We start from the raw sequence: 15112 nt of genomic DNA, 5'->3' as shown, positions 1-15112 counted from the left end.
CTGCCTAGTTCAGCTTCCAAACTTCGTAAATAGGGTTTTAAATGATACGCGCATTTCTGTCTAGAGCTGATCAGACCGTTTGCTACAAAGAATAGTTGTTAAGAACCGAGCCCCTCGCGGGTTAGCCAGTCATCTGTGCTGCCACCCTTTCAATGCCCTCATTATTCTTACGCATTCTCTAAATAGCTGAGACGAACACATTTCAGCCTCGCGGGTGTCCATGCTCTCTTCAGTTCGGCCGGTCAGCGGGCACGACTCATGCGTTGCGATGGTTTGTCACATGACACGATGGTTCACTGATTGGATGGTTGAAACTTTTTAAAAGAGTAGAACATAGGGCCCGCCCTGCTTTACAAAGGTATTCGGGCACTGGCTCAGTGAGATCGGTGCCTAACTCCCATGGACACATTGCAGCTGGAGCCGTGACTGCTGCTTGGGTAGGCTTTAATCAAGCTAGTGCGGGTCACAACTGGTGGCACAAACCCTGGCACAGACTGGACAAGTCCACCTGGGACCCTGGCTATGCACGCACGTTCCTGCCCACACTCGGGTCTGTGCCGCCACATCTCCACTGCTATTTTTTAGCTGCGCTAGCTAGGTCAAAGCTACCATCACCTACCCACGCTGCCACCACATCTCTGACTGCAAGAGAGGCGCACCCTCTCGGCGTGCGATTCCCAGCTGTAGCAGACATCCACGCAAGCTTTCACTGAGCCAGCATGCTACAAAACAGGAACGTAGCCACAGGAGCCCAGGCAGGTTTGTATTCAAGGTAGCTAGCTCCTCCCTCCGCTCCCCTTGCGCCCCCGCTATTTTTAGTGCGCTAGTTTAATGAGTGCTTGCGTAGGTCTCTTCAAGCTGGGAATCACACGCCTAGCTCCAAGAGCAGACATATCCTTCGTTTCAATGAGAATTGGGCGCCTACCCTGCCTAGGCTCTTTAGTCGATCCCATTAGACATCTGTCTGCATCCTCTGGCCCTGAACACCTCTGTAAAGCCGGCCCTTCGCGCATACGGAGCTCTCTGCACCAGTATGAGTTCACCTATGAATATTTATCGGTGCTAAAACTCGCACCACTATGGGGATTCACGTCCATTTGCACTAATGGTAGGCAGCCACCCGAAAACTCACAAGTAATGAATGAAGTGACCCAAGAAATCCCTGAGATTTGAAATCAGTGCTTTTACTTGCAGGGTTATGCCAAAACCCAGGGTTTTCCATGATTCAGCCAGCTCCGTTTGCAAACATAACTGGTTTTCTTTTGCTTTTTGCTCTGTGTACCGGCCTCCATGCTTGGTTTGTGGCCCGAGGTTAAAGAATCTCTTTTAACAGGTTATTTCCCACTGCAAAGCCAGAGTTTTATAGCAGAACTTTAGCGGAGTCTCCTCGCACTGCTGTCCCGATGGCATGGTGTGTGGGAAGGAAAGAGCGGCGCTAACAACGCTAGCTTTGTAGACTGGACAGCGTTCGAGCAGAGGGGATGCTGCACTCAAGTGGTTTCTCCTGCGTGAATCTTTCAGCATATATGCTGCCTTCCGGCTTGACAGCAAAGGTAGGAGCTGACATTTGTGCTCTTACACCGCGCTTGCTTTCAAAGAGGCACCAAGGGCAAGCTGTAGAGCTGGAACCTATTCCCAGCTCTGCTGTTGACTTGCTGTGTGGTCCTCAGTGCCTCCGTTTCCCCAACTGTAAAACAGGGACAAAGCTACTTCCCCTCCAGGTGGTTCTGGAGGCTGATAGAGTGCTGTGAGAATCTTGGTCTGCATAGTTTGAACCCCTGATCCTTGTGCACATCCCTGGCAGGGCCTCTAGGGCAGATGAATGAGTCAGGGGATGTGACTGGCTGGTCCAGATTTTCGAGGGTGCTCCCTCTCACTCAGAGGTTCGATTCCCTTCCCCTCTCCCACATGTAGCCCGCTCAGTGGGGCTGATACATTTTCCCAAAGTCCTGTAACTCCTCTGCCTGCGGGTTACGGTTGGGGGTGCACTGCTCTGTGGGGCAGTGGGGGGAAGGGCACTGCTACTCCCACCATCCCAGCCTTAGTAGGCCAGAGAGCTCAACGCCTCCTGCTTCTCTCTCACAGCCCAGGATCCTCTATCTACAGAACCGGCGCAGTGTGACTGCCACGGGGGCTCCTTTCCCAGCCCCACCCGCTACGAACGTGCTGCAGCCCCGAGCCAGAGGGATCTTCTCTGCGCCAGTCTCCGAAGTTCAGTCACGCCATGGTCTCCACCCAGCCTCCCAGCCAGGGAATCAACAATTACTGTCCCTGGGAATGGTGGGGAATGGGTGCATGGATTGAGACCCACACAAGACACTCTACAACCATCCCCTGGGAACCACTGTCATCCACCATGAACCTGGCCTTGATTTATCCTGGGGACCCCACAGGGCACGTCTACACTACGGCTGGGCGTGGGCCTCCAGCCCAAGGGGACGGATGCACCAGCTCTGCTCACTAGAGGCACGGACATTGGGGCGTGTGCTGTGGTGGAGGATACCCACCTGAGCTCACACCCAGGAGCCGGGGGGGGGTTGGCTTTGGCTAGCCTGAGCCACCGCCCATGCCACAGCAGCTTCACTGCATGGGAGATCAAGCAGAGCTAGTGCAAGTCCGTCTACTCGGGCTGGGAGACCTGCTCCTGGCCGCAGTGCAGTCAGATCTAGTGGGTCCACATGCCCTTAGGAATCTCCAGCTGTGCACTGTGTCAGAGCTTGCATAGCAGATCAGAGGCCCAGGCCCGGCCTCGCTTTGCATATATTCCCTTGATTTTGCAGGGAGTGCAGCGCCAAAGCAAGGACTGAATTGTTATCAGAGCCAAGCACACGCTCCCGGGCAGAATACAGACATGCTCGAGGAAGCTTTATATTCATAGAGAGAGACAAAGAACTTGCATTTGCTTTTTAACTGTTGGACTTGCACCCAGCGGGATGAAGCGAACAAGGAGCCTTTTGTCAGGCTCTCCTAGTGACCGAGAGCTTTGTGCAAAGAAATGCGTTACAAACACAATTTTCTGCGGCCTCAGCTGGACTCGGTGGCTCTGACATACACTCGGTCTGTCTGTCCATCAGAATTGCTGCCAGAGAGCCCTTATGCATTTCCAGCTAGACTGCAAAATGTCCTCCCTCTTCCCTCCCCAATCATACAACCAGGGAGAGTTTCCAGTCACAGAAGGCCTTTCATCCCACCGCACTTTACAAACGACACTACGGGAGCCACTGGAATGCAGCCACCTCTAGGGTGGAATGGCAGCCATTCAACAGCCGAGAGCGACAATTTAGGACAGGAAGGTGAAACCGCAGAGGGAATTTAGGGTGACAGAATTGAATGACTCAGGTTGGATTTGGCCCAGAAACCAGGATTAAAAGCCTGCTTTGGTTAACGACATCTTTAATGACCACAGCTTTGAAGACCTCAGTTTCACGTCTCAGCCACAAAGACAGCATTTCAAGCAGCACAGGACCCACCAGCACCATGCAGGGGTAGTTGGTCCAATAGTGACTCAAAGACACAAGCACTGCATACTCGGCTCACTTGTGGAGTTTCTTGGAGATCCCCAGTGCAATCCCTCACAATGTCCAGCCTGGCTTAGTTTACCAGAGCTGACAGAAGCACGTGTCAAGCTGGCATAGTTACAGCCGACATCTCCAGAAAGGATGCTACCCAATGCCAGTTGTGATAGCATTTTTCCTGATGGGGGAACCTGTCAATGAGGAGCTGGAGTGAGATCCAACAAACTCGTTACACTCAAGCCAACATGCAAACACCTTCCCGCAGTAGAATCCACAAACTGGTTTTACATTAATCTCACCAGAGATTATTCCCCAGCGCCAAAGGGGTAATGTCGGCTGGGCTTGCTCAGGTCTCGTGCTGGCAATCCAGTCTCTATGGACAGACCCCAGCACCCCTGTGGACCTAGGTGCAGAGTCCGGGTGTAAAAAGCCAAACCAGCATTCCTGGAGTGGAGTGGCTACCCCTCGCCGCTCTGTTAAGGTATGTTCAGACTGCAGCAGGTGTAGACGTACGCGAAATACCTTTGACCCTTCTAGCTAGCTTGGGTCCTGGAGCAGTAAAGCTGCAGCAGTGCGTGCTTCAGGGTGGGCTGTACAAGCCGGCCCAGAACCCGGTAATCGCTCAGGCAGCTAGCCTGCGATTAAGTCCCTGTTGCTGCTGCTGCTTCACTATCTGAGCTAGCTAGATTGAGGCTCGCTTGGCTCCGGCTACCCAAGGTGCAGTCGCACCCCATGATCACAGAACAGATCTGTTTTTAGGGAGGGTGAAATCCTGACCTCACTGAAGTAAGTCAGTGCCAAAACGCCCGTTGACAGCAGCAGGGCCAGGATTTCACCCGGACTTTCCAAAGAGTCCCTGGCCAGATTTCCAAGTGCTCTCCCACAACAGGGCAGGACACTCCGAAGAGCTCAGCACCTAGCACGCCGGGCATGTCTGGAAACCCAGGCACCTATCTGGGGGCCTAAATCAGAGCTGAGCCATTCTGGAAGGCCGGCCTCGAATGTGGATGCTCAGCCCATCTGAAAATCCTGGCCTCCGTGACCCGGAAAAAATAAAAGGGAAAGGAAGCATTTGCCCAGCCTGCTCGATTGACAACCACACCCTGACCCTGCACCTGGATCCACATGGGTGCTGGGGTCTGTCCATACGGACTGTATTGCCAGCAATCCAGCCTGAGCAACCCCAGCTGATGTTACCCCTTTGGCGCTGGGAAATAATCCCTGGTGAGATTAATGTAAAGCCAGCTTGTGGATTCTACTGCAGTCACTGCTTACTGCGGGGCAAGGAGGGGTGGGGAATAAACGAGGCTATTTTTATTTCCATCTGGGAAATCTTTTTTCTCCAAAGTGTATGGCAACTATGCTAATTTTCGGGCTGCGTGATTAATTGATGTCAGCCTCGTTATCGCACTGACGGGCTCACCCAGGACCAAGGGAACATGTTTTGACACATGTTGTTAGAGCTGCATGTAACTGACGTTCCAGCAGTGCAGGGATATTAAGAGTTATTAATGTCAAAGGCACTAGAAATGGGGTAGGGGGAAAGGAAGCATCTGAGCACAGCCTCAACGCCCTTCACTCTACACATTTTAATAACCAGCCCCTTTATATTTTGCCCCAGTTTTATCCCCACTGACAAAATATGTCTTGCACAAATGAATATGGGGTATCAGTCTCATGCTTCAAGGTGTCAGGTGAACAACTGCAGAGGGGGGACAGGAAGGGGAACTGTGCTCCTCCAACACATTGTAGGGATTTTTACCTTCCTCTGAAGCAGCAGATACCAGATACCAGCTGCTGGGGGAGGGCCCGATACCAGACTAGAGGGACCTTCTCTGGAGCAATGCAAGAGGCAGCTCCTCAACCTGGCAAACAAAATCCACTTGAGGATTTTTGCTGGGAGTCAACCAGACCCCACAATCCTCTAGGGTCTTCCCCATCCCTTTGGGGTTAAGGGATTTGAGTCACAGCAAGAACCCATGGCTGACTGGTGGGTGCTGGTGGCAGGGGGAAGAGACTGAAGGGTGCTGGGTGGGAGTTGTCCGTGATGGGGGGCTGGCGTGAGGGCTACGGGCAGGGAACAGTGCTTCTCTGTTGTCTTTTTCCTTGCCCACCCTGCTAGGGCTCTGGCTCCAGGGCAGACCCAGCTTCAGGGCAGCTTGAAGCTGCACTGCCCCCATAGCTGAGTGAGGGGTGTACAGGCCAGGCGGGGCGAAGAGCTGCAGTGGGGTTGGAACTGGAGCAGTGGAGGTGGGTGCGAGGAGGGAGCAGAACTCCCCTTCCCCCACTGGGTCCGAGTGCCTATGGGATTATGATGCTTTCCCATGGGGCATGGCTAAGAAGGCACCTTCTAACGACCCAGGGACTAGACAGACCTTTGTTCTGATCTGTTATGGCCGGAATCTGGAGACTGGACCCGCTGTCTGATCCATGACGGCAATTCCTAGGGCCATTTGTAGGATGGGGGCCCAGGGCATATTTACTCATTGTCCAACAGAGCCAGGTAATTGAAAGGATGGAGAAGGTCCCCGCATCTGACCCCATTAGCCTGGGGCCTCCTCGTATGTTTCAGAGAAGCCTGTCCTTCTCCCTTCCAGCCTACCATCTCCTAAGAAAACACCAAGCAAGCAAACAGCAGGACAAGCTCTGAAAGCTAACCCCAGAAACGAGCCAGCTGGGCAGCCAGCTGAGCGCGGTCAGTGGGTGGGCCGTGCAGCCACCACGGAGGGTCACTCCACGTTCAAAGTGAATGCAAAGCCACAGGGCAACTGGCAAACTGCACAGCCACGCAGCCAGGCTCCTCAGACGAGCATCGGCACAGAACCAGGCGTGCATGGGGGCGTGGGAGGTGTGAAACCAATTCTTCACAGGAACACCCAGCCTGGGGTGGAGTAGCATCAGGGGGAAGGGTCAGCAAACATGCACCAGGCCCAAGCCTCTGAAAAGATCCTGGACAGCAGATGCCTGACACCAACTAGATCCTCCCCACAGGTCAAGATCCCCTTCTCAGTGTCAGCCGCGTACCAGCAACGCCACTGGCTTCTCTGGAGGCACCGGCGTGACTGTGAGCAAAGCCAGGGAGCAGTGGGAACCCCAGGGGCGCAGATCTAGGGACAGAGGCCAGTCCTTAGCCATAGGTGCTGTTTTTCCACTGTGGATGAGCATGCAACTCTGACCCCTGCCACACACACATTATCTGGGCAATTCATTCTGAGGCCATGAAGAGGCTGGCAAAAGGGGTAAGGCCAGGATCCCCCTCAGCTGGAGAATGTTAATGCAAACCTGTCTCTCTGTTGGCCAGGGACTGCCCTAGAGAACCCCCAGATCAGAGTCTGCTGCTGCCCTGCATGGAGTTCTAGCTCTGTCCTTGCAGCTCTTAGGGGGCCACCTTTTGAAACCCCATCTCAAGAAAAAGGCTCCACATCTGAAAGAAACCCCCTCCCTGGTCCCAGGGTCTGCAACCCCAAATCCAACTCCCAGGCACATCCTCCAGAGCCCCTTGGTTTTATCAGTGACATGATCACTCCCCCTCCCCATGCACCAGATATCACAAGTCCCTGTCAGCAAGACCTGTGGTGTGGCTGCTCCGGGTGCTCATGCCACGCTGCAGGGCAGCAGCAGAGCAGACTCCTGTAACAGTATGGATCTGAGCAATACTATATCCCACAGACCTCCCCACCCAATACCAGCTTGCCTGTTGCCCTGACACCACAGAGGCCTACCCCCACCTTGTGGCTTTGCCTCTAATCAGTGATCCATATGAGACACCCTCCTACTGTCCAGATGCCCCTTGTGCCCCCGGCCCCAGATACCAGCCCTTTCCTTGCCTTTATATATGTCACTATGATCTCTGCAGCGCATGGTTTCCCTTCTGGGAACCCAGCCTCCTGATTTTCCACTGAACTACAAACTTCCAAGCATGTCCCTAGCCTGCCTTTGATAAGCATTCCCATTTCCAGGCTCCTCTGTGCTGCCGGAGCTGCGCTTGCAGAACCCCAGATAATGCCTCTGATATCAGCACTCCGAGGCCCTGGTGTCTCCAGCCCATCCCCTTCCACAGCCTGCTGCCATTACCTCCAGAATTCAGGGGATGGATCCCAGCTGGCTTGCGAGTTCTGTCGACGTCTCACCTCCATGTGTTCTGATGGGAACTCCTGGGGAGTGTCTGTTTCTAGCTATTCTCACCATGGGCTGGATCCCCAGCTGGCATCAATCCAGTGTGGCTCAGTTCACTTCAATGGCGCTGCACCAATTGACACCAGCTAAGGTTTCTGGCCCCTCAGGTGTGCAGATGCCACACACCTTTCCTGGGATCCACCTACACTTGGAGGGGGATGGGAGTTTTGCTGGGGAGCCAGCAGGGTCTGGCGCTCTCTCCTCATTAAGACCCATTTCCATCCATCTCTCATCACTTCTGAGGAGCAGCCCAAAATACCCGCCCCTCTTAATCTCAAGTGTTGATCCATTGAGTATATTATGGTGATTGTATTTTAATTGCTATACAGTGCTTCAAGCACCCTTAGCCGGGGGAAGGGATGCATGTGAATAAATTGTCTGTTATAAGTGTTGTTGTTTTCCCTTCGGGAACAGAGGCAAGAACTCAGTTGCATTTCTCAGCAGTGTTCTCGTCTTTTACTTTGTCAGTGCATTGCCTTTCCCTTCCACGAAACCTCTCCCTTGCGCCTCCTTCTCTTTTCTGTCCTGTTGTTATTTATGTGTTAGCAAACCATTGTCTTCAGGGCTGGCTGAAACTTTCCCATCAAAACTGTTTTTCAAAAGAAAATGGGTTTTGATTAAACAAAAATGTTTGTGAGAAGTATCTGTTTTCTGCAGGAAAAAAAAAATCAAATTTTCTTTGAAAAAACAACAGCTCAGAAATGGGAATCTCTCCGTTTGGATGTCCCCTGGTGATGCCTCATTAGAATTGTAATTCAGTTTCTACATGTGCCTGATCTCCTCCCTGTCCAGACTATGCAGCCCATGGCATGTCATGGCCAAGGACTCCCATGATGCAACTGCTATGAGGAGAGATTGTGTTGCATCATGGGAAATGTAGTCAGACTAGGTAGCCAAACCCACAGAGGAGAATAGGAGCATTAGGCACCCAACCTACAATGCCCATAAGGCCCCAGGGCAGCATTTCATAATTGAACAATTTGGGGGGTTGATTCTTTGCCAGAACGTTGAAATTTTCTGCTGGGAAAAAGCAGTCCATTTTCCAACCAGCTCTACTTTTATTATTAGCTTCACACAAGGGCCTGAGTCCCTTCCCATGCTCCCACTCGCCTTTGGTCACAAAACTAATTCACACTTTCAGCTCTGGAGAGTCCCAGCTGGGTGTGTACACACGGAAGGAAACTGGGCCGCAGAACAGGATGGGGGACTGTGAGTCAGGAGTGAAGTGACAGGCACAGCTGCATTGTGCGGCGCGCACCAAAAACCCCAGGGTAGTGATGATATGCCTTGGCAGAAGCTTGGGCCACACTTCCCCAGGAGCGCTGTGAGGGGAAGCAGTGTGGAACGAACACTAGGCTATTACTCAGGAGACCAATGTTCGATTCCTGGGTCTGGCCTGCAACATCTGTAAAACGGGGATAATTATAGTGACCTCTGTGGTAAAGCCCTTTGTGATCTGGTGAGGATCCGTCCCTTTTATGAATGCCAGATTCAGTGATGGCATCACCTCCCCAAACCCTAACACAATAAGAAGCCCCTGGGGGAGGGGGTAGACTCCCATTGTAAGTCACAGCAAGCTGCTCCTGGCCCTACCCAAAGAGCGAGACACCGCATGAGCCAGCGCTACCTCGCTCAAGTACTGGCAACCTGGCAGCTAAAGGACTCCCAGGAGTCTCCCAATCACACTCCAGGGACGCAACGATCCATTTGATAGGACTGATTTTGCTTGGAATTTACACAGCCGCCAGAGGCAGATCACTGCGGAGATGGCGCCGCTCCAAAAAGGCCCTACATTTTCTGGAGGTGGCTGCTGCCTCTAGGGAGCTTTTGGCTTGCACGGCAGAACAGGGGTGGTTCTCTTCAGCCCCTGGCCCAGCCTGATTCGACCCCTTTGCCCTCATCGCCTCCAAGGGAAGGGCTCTGCCACAAGATGATGCAGGGGGCTGCAGTGCCACTCACCCAAATTCAGCCTGACGGCCCTCCTGCCACCAGCCAGGCCAAACCTGGGCAGCGCTGCAACCCTGGGTGCCAGGTCGCAACACCTGCAGCGGGGAGCTGGGCCCAGCCCCACGGAACAGAACCCACCACTGAGAGGTGAATGTGGGGTGGACTCAATCTGCACCACGCCTCCCCCCCAGCCAGGGCCTTCCACTACCCAGGAGCAGGACCTGACCCCTTCCCCCTGCCCTAGAGCCTCCCTCATGGGAGGCAGGAGGAGGGGAGAGGAAATGGATGAAACGGAATAACAAGAAAGTCCCCCAAAATAAAACAAAAATGTATAAAATCCAAAAAGAGTTTCACAGGTTCTAACCATCGTCTCGGAAGCTGCATTCCTCTGGCTGAAGAGAGTCTGGTGCAGTCAAGTTTGTACTACCAGGGGAAGCGGGATACTGACGAGCCGCCAATTCAGCTCCAAACCAGTCAGTGGCACCGTGTAAAGGGGTACGTGACTCCATCTGCCTTTTCAACAGACGGCACAGGCAGAAGCCAGCGGAAGTGCTCCTTGGCTATTAGCTCCACTGACGCTGGCCAATCAATTGTCTTTTTAGGATCATTAACAAAGGCCGATCATGCCTGACTGAGCTGGGAGGGGTTTGCTTCTCATGGTCTGCGTGCGCGTGATGATAAATAAGAATGCTGCACTCCCATAGCACCTTTCAGCTGAGGATCTCAAAGCCTTATTGCTCTTGTTTCACAGATAGTGAAACTGAGGCACAGAGTGGTGAGAGGATGTGCCCATGGTAGTTTAATGACAGAGCTGGAGTTAGAAACCGTACTTCCCCACTCAGCCCTGGGCTCTAACTAGAGCCCTTCAGAAAACCAGAACTTTTTTGGTGAAAATTCTCCCCCAGAATGTGTCCCGTTTTTGTGGATGAAATTAAACAAAACTCTTCATCAGAATTTGGAAATTCAGAAAATGCTGAGCAGCTCAATAAACAGGATACATTTCTGTGACTTTTCGGGGAGGGGGGGGGGGGATACCCATTTTTGGTTGAAATTCAAAATGTGGAGACCAAAAAAACCAAAATTCAGAACGTTTCAGCAAGTTCCAGCTCTAGCCAGTATATATTCCTTCCTCTCCAAGTGTACGCCCTCTATCGGATGAAGACATCAGCTATGACTGTAGGTATCTCAGTCCCCTCTTCTGCTTTTGCTCACTGAAGCTTTTGCTACTCAGGCTGTTGGGTTCTGGTCATCGTGCCGTGTGCGTGTGCTGCCCTGATAACTCTGCTGCCTTGGAACATCTATGGCCATGGAGTCTCTCAAGAAATCATTGCACTCTTGGCAATTATAGATGGGCCCGGCCTGGAATTTTGCCATTGAGCTGTTTCTAGGAGCCATCACCGCCTATCACATGAGATCCTTCCACCCAGACCTGAAAACACACTCACAGCCTTGGAATGGAATGTTCTATTGACGTACTATGACAGGCCCCTGGCAATACAGCCCCCAGGACACGTCAGCTGGGGGAAGGGAATGTCAGATTTCTCAAGCAGTCATACATGAAACAGGGTAATTGCCCCCCTTCCTCAAAACACCCTGTAACGACAGGCTACCCCCCCTTCAGTTCAGCGGGAAAGGCCTAGCAGGCCTCAGGGGATTGCAAGAACCGTGTAAGTGTGTCAAAAACCGGCTGAGTGGCACGCCTCCGTTTGAACATCGTGAGACCCTGCAGAGCTGCAAGCAACGCTGGCTCCTTGTTGTGCTGAGAAAGACAAATCCATAGCTGTACTGGAGTCACAGCCCATCCGTCCATTCCCCCCCACTTCAAACATGAGTCCCCCAAGTCAGTGGGATGTCTTTGTATCATTGACTTCAATGGAAGTTGGACTGGGTTTTACCTATCAGAACCCCAAACACACAGGCAAGTGATTCTCTACATACATGTGATGGTAGGCATCCCAGACAGGAATCCATCAGGCAAATATTCTTTTCAGTGGGAAACACACCCATGTAATGTTTCTGAGATCCACTAACCTAGCTCGCTGCAGGGGGTTATTGTCCAGGCAGTGATGAAGCACAGTGGTCAAATAGCAAGCAGGCACTCAAACAAGAAAGTCAACTGTCTTTGGCTGGATTCACTTTCCATTAGCAAATGAGCAAAGTGGCAGGGAAGTTCACGTGGCTATTAGGGAAATTTCAAGCCAAGCAACTTTTGAACCAGTAAATCGCCTGATTCATCCAAACAGGGAACAGAAAATATTTTTAGATAATGTTTCGGCCAGATCAAGTGTAGCTTTGAGAAATGCAGTGTGTATATAAGATCCTTGCATGGAGGCGGAGGATGTACCAGATCAGACTAAACTGATGGAGGGTTAACAAAAATTTCATCAGATTAAACTGATATGATAAAATTTTAGAAAAATGTAGATAAAAATAAAAATAAATAAAAATTTTAGATAAAATTTGTAGAAAAAATTTTAGAGAATTTTTTATCACTTGATCTTAGCCATGAGGTCGAGAAGCAATGACCTATGAACTACATGACCTAAGAGTCCAATAAAAACTAGCCAACACAGCCCCAGTTTTGAATCTGAACTACTCACAACGAACTGTTCACAAGCATATTCCTTTGAGTACGGAATATACTCATGAACACTGTAAGCTGCTTGCAGACAATTGAGCAAGAGAGACTTCTAAAGTCATTGTAAATATTACTCACTACAAATAACTTGCTTGGCTCTGGTATCAAATATAAAGAGGTCTGCTGGGAAATCTCTCTGCCTGACAAAATGCTAAGACAATGCATTTTGAACAAATATAAGGAAAGAGTTTTTGTACACAGAACAGAATTGATCTGTGAAACTCACTGCTACCAGATATCACTCAGGCCACAAACTTTGCAGGAGAGGCTTATATGAATAATTAGATCAGTATCTCACTTATATTTGTGACCCTAGCTAAACCCTCCAGCTCCAGAACATAAACCAACCTCTGAGTGCTGGGGATTACCAAAAAGCTTTCCTCTCAGGCATGAAATTGCCTGGCTTGTCCATGATTACTCATGTCCTTGTATTACAGTTGCACCTAGAGACCTCATTGTGATGAGCACCACACCAACACATAGTGAGAGACAATCTCTCTCCCAAAGAGCTGACAGCCTACAACAGATAATGGATTGGGGAAGGGAAACTGAGGCACAGAGAAGGGTAGTGACTTGCCCAAGCAGGTCAGAGGAAGGAAGAGAACCCATGTCTCCTGCTTCCCAAGCCTGTCCATGACCCATTCAATCACACTGCTTTCCTTATGGGTGCTTAACAGATGCTTCAAAGCAGTTAGTGCTAGCCACTGTCAGAGACGGTATACTGGACTGGATGGGCCACTGGTCTGATCTCCTGCAGAAATGCCTACATTCCAGAGACTAACTCAGTCACTCTCTTTAGAAGCTGGTGCATAAAGACCATCCACTGCAAGGTCTGGCTCAGCTTTAGAATTAAATATGGGCCTTAAGCAGCAAGTTCAGACCTGAAGCTGAATCTAGATCTGAACGTCACCTTCTCCAAATGCTGGGGAGGTCTGGATCTTTGGATCTTTATGCAAAGGGGGCTAGCTACAAAAATTGGCTAATTTTTCTAATTTAGAACATTAGAACAATTTAACATGGGTTGTGGTGGATTCTCCATCACTGGCCATTTTTAAATCAAGATTGGATGTCTTTCTAAAGCATCCGCACTAATTCAAACAGGAATTATTTCTTGGAAGTTCTCTGGCCTGGGCTATGCAGGAGGTCAAACCAGAAGATGACAAAGGTCCCTTCTGGCCTTAGAAACTATGAATCCCCTCTGATTCAGTACCCAGTGCCCTAGCATGATGTTAGAAGGTACTGTGAAGCTGAACACGCTGTTCTTTGGTTGAGACATCAACTAGAGGTCCTGCTACTTGGGGGCATTAAAGATCCAGTAGTTCCAGGATGCTATCTGCAGGAGTTGTAGATGTTAACTTTGGAGTCCTGGCAACATACCATGTGGGTAATTAAATTCTGCCCACCTAAAATTCTCCCACACTTTCAGGGGGAAAAGGTATTTACTTTTTCCCAGATCTGTTAATGTTGTTCTGCATTGAGAAAAGCTTCTGCATTCTCCACTAAAGGTAGCTGCATTTCAGCGGTGGATGCGATAAAGCCTTATACATCAATTAGTTATGCCTAAAATATGCTGGGGTGTGATGAAAGGCAAAGATGGAAATGCAAGATCGGTATCATTATCTCCCTGGAAACATCATATCAGACCCAGTATCCCTTTTTTCTTTCCTTTTTTTTTTCCCCAAATGTACAAATTCTGGCACTGGATGAAGCTCCTGGCTTCGCTTCAGCAGCGCGGTTCCAAAACGCAGGCATCTGATTTCTAAAGTCATTGTCTGGATTGTACCGTGAGCTGCAGAACATGGTGGATTTAGGATGCAAAATGTGCATCTCTCGCAGTACAAAAGGAAGCTGGTGATCTGTCTTTGAGGCTACAGAGCAGCTAAACCAAATGGAATTTGCCTGATTCCACGCAAAGGGAGATGAGGTCTTAGCAACAAAACAAAATCAACCGCGCAGTTCCCCAGAATTTAATGACTGGTAAATTTAGAACAAATAAAAGGAAATGCTGATCTGACAGTATATCACTGACTTGTGGAACTCACTGCTGCAGGAGGTCACCAAGTGGCTGGATTTGAAAATCAGCTAGATATGTTTACAATCATTAGTAGTGCTTGTGGATAAACACACTAAGGTGGTTAATAGAACAGTGGAAAAGCTGATTTATGAATTCAGGTTTGAATCTAAGCCCTGAGTATGATTCACTGCCATCCACGGGCTTTCATTATTTGTGAGCATTCAGACAGCCTGTGGCCATGCGGGAACATTTTCAGGACTCCCAAGAGTTTCACCCGTTTTAGTACCAACAATTATTTGCCTGGAAATTCATAAAGGAAAGTTGATTATTTACTCTTTACTATTCTCTTTGAAAAGTGTCAATCACCCAATTGGGGAGCAGAAACAAGGCCATGTGACTTATGCGACCCGTTGTACAGCATGAGTAATGAACAGTGAATAGCTAAAGTGTGCAATCTCTGAGCTCCCTGTAAGCTGAAAAATGGGTCATATTCCCTACTCTGCCTAAAGTGACTTAGCATACTCTTTCTGTTCACTTACTTGTCAGGGTGTTAACATGCAACTACCAAAGTACTTGGCAAAAAGCAAATCAATTAACAGGAAATCAGGATCCATTTTTAAATGAGCTACCAACCCAAAAAGGAGTATAACTTCATAACAGGAATTATCTGGAACCATATCGCTCAACCATCAAACAAACCTGCTATTGTGTGAAAGTGACACCAGACACAGAAATGTGTCACAAATGACCAAAAATGTGGAGCACCTGGGTTTTGTTGTACAAATTCTACCGCTTTTAACTAGAAAACCTGCTTTAAACGAT

At 50.0% G+C, this 15112-nt stretch overlaps 1 protein-coding gene across 3 annotated transcripts in view; it reads right to left on the bottom strand.

Annotated features, from left to right (window-relative positions):
• NAV1 (neuron navigator 1) overlaps nucleotides 1-15112 on the bottom strand; it is a 255063-nt gene that overhangs the window by 121377 nt on the left and 118574 nt on the right. The window lies entirely within an intron of this gene.

Source organism: Emydura macquarii, unplaced genomic scaffold, assembly GCF_026122565.2.
Source record: "Emydura macquarii macquarii isolate MOO-44397 ecotype Brisbane River unplaced genomic scaffold, CSIRO-AGI_Emac_v2 contig_3220, whole genome shotgun sequence".
NCBI classification, from domain to species: domain Eukaryota; kingdom Metazoa; phylum Chordata; order Testudines; family Chelidae; genus Emydura; species Emydura macquarii.
This window is presented reverse-complemented; position numbering and strand designations above follow the sequence as displayed.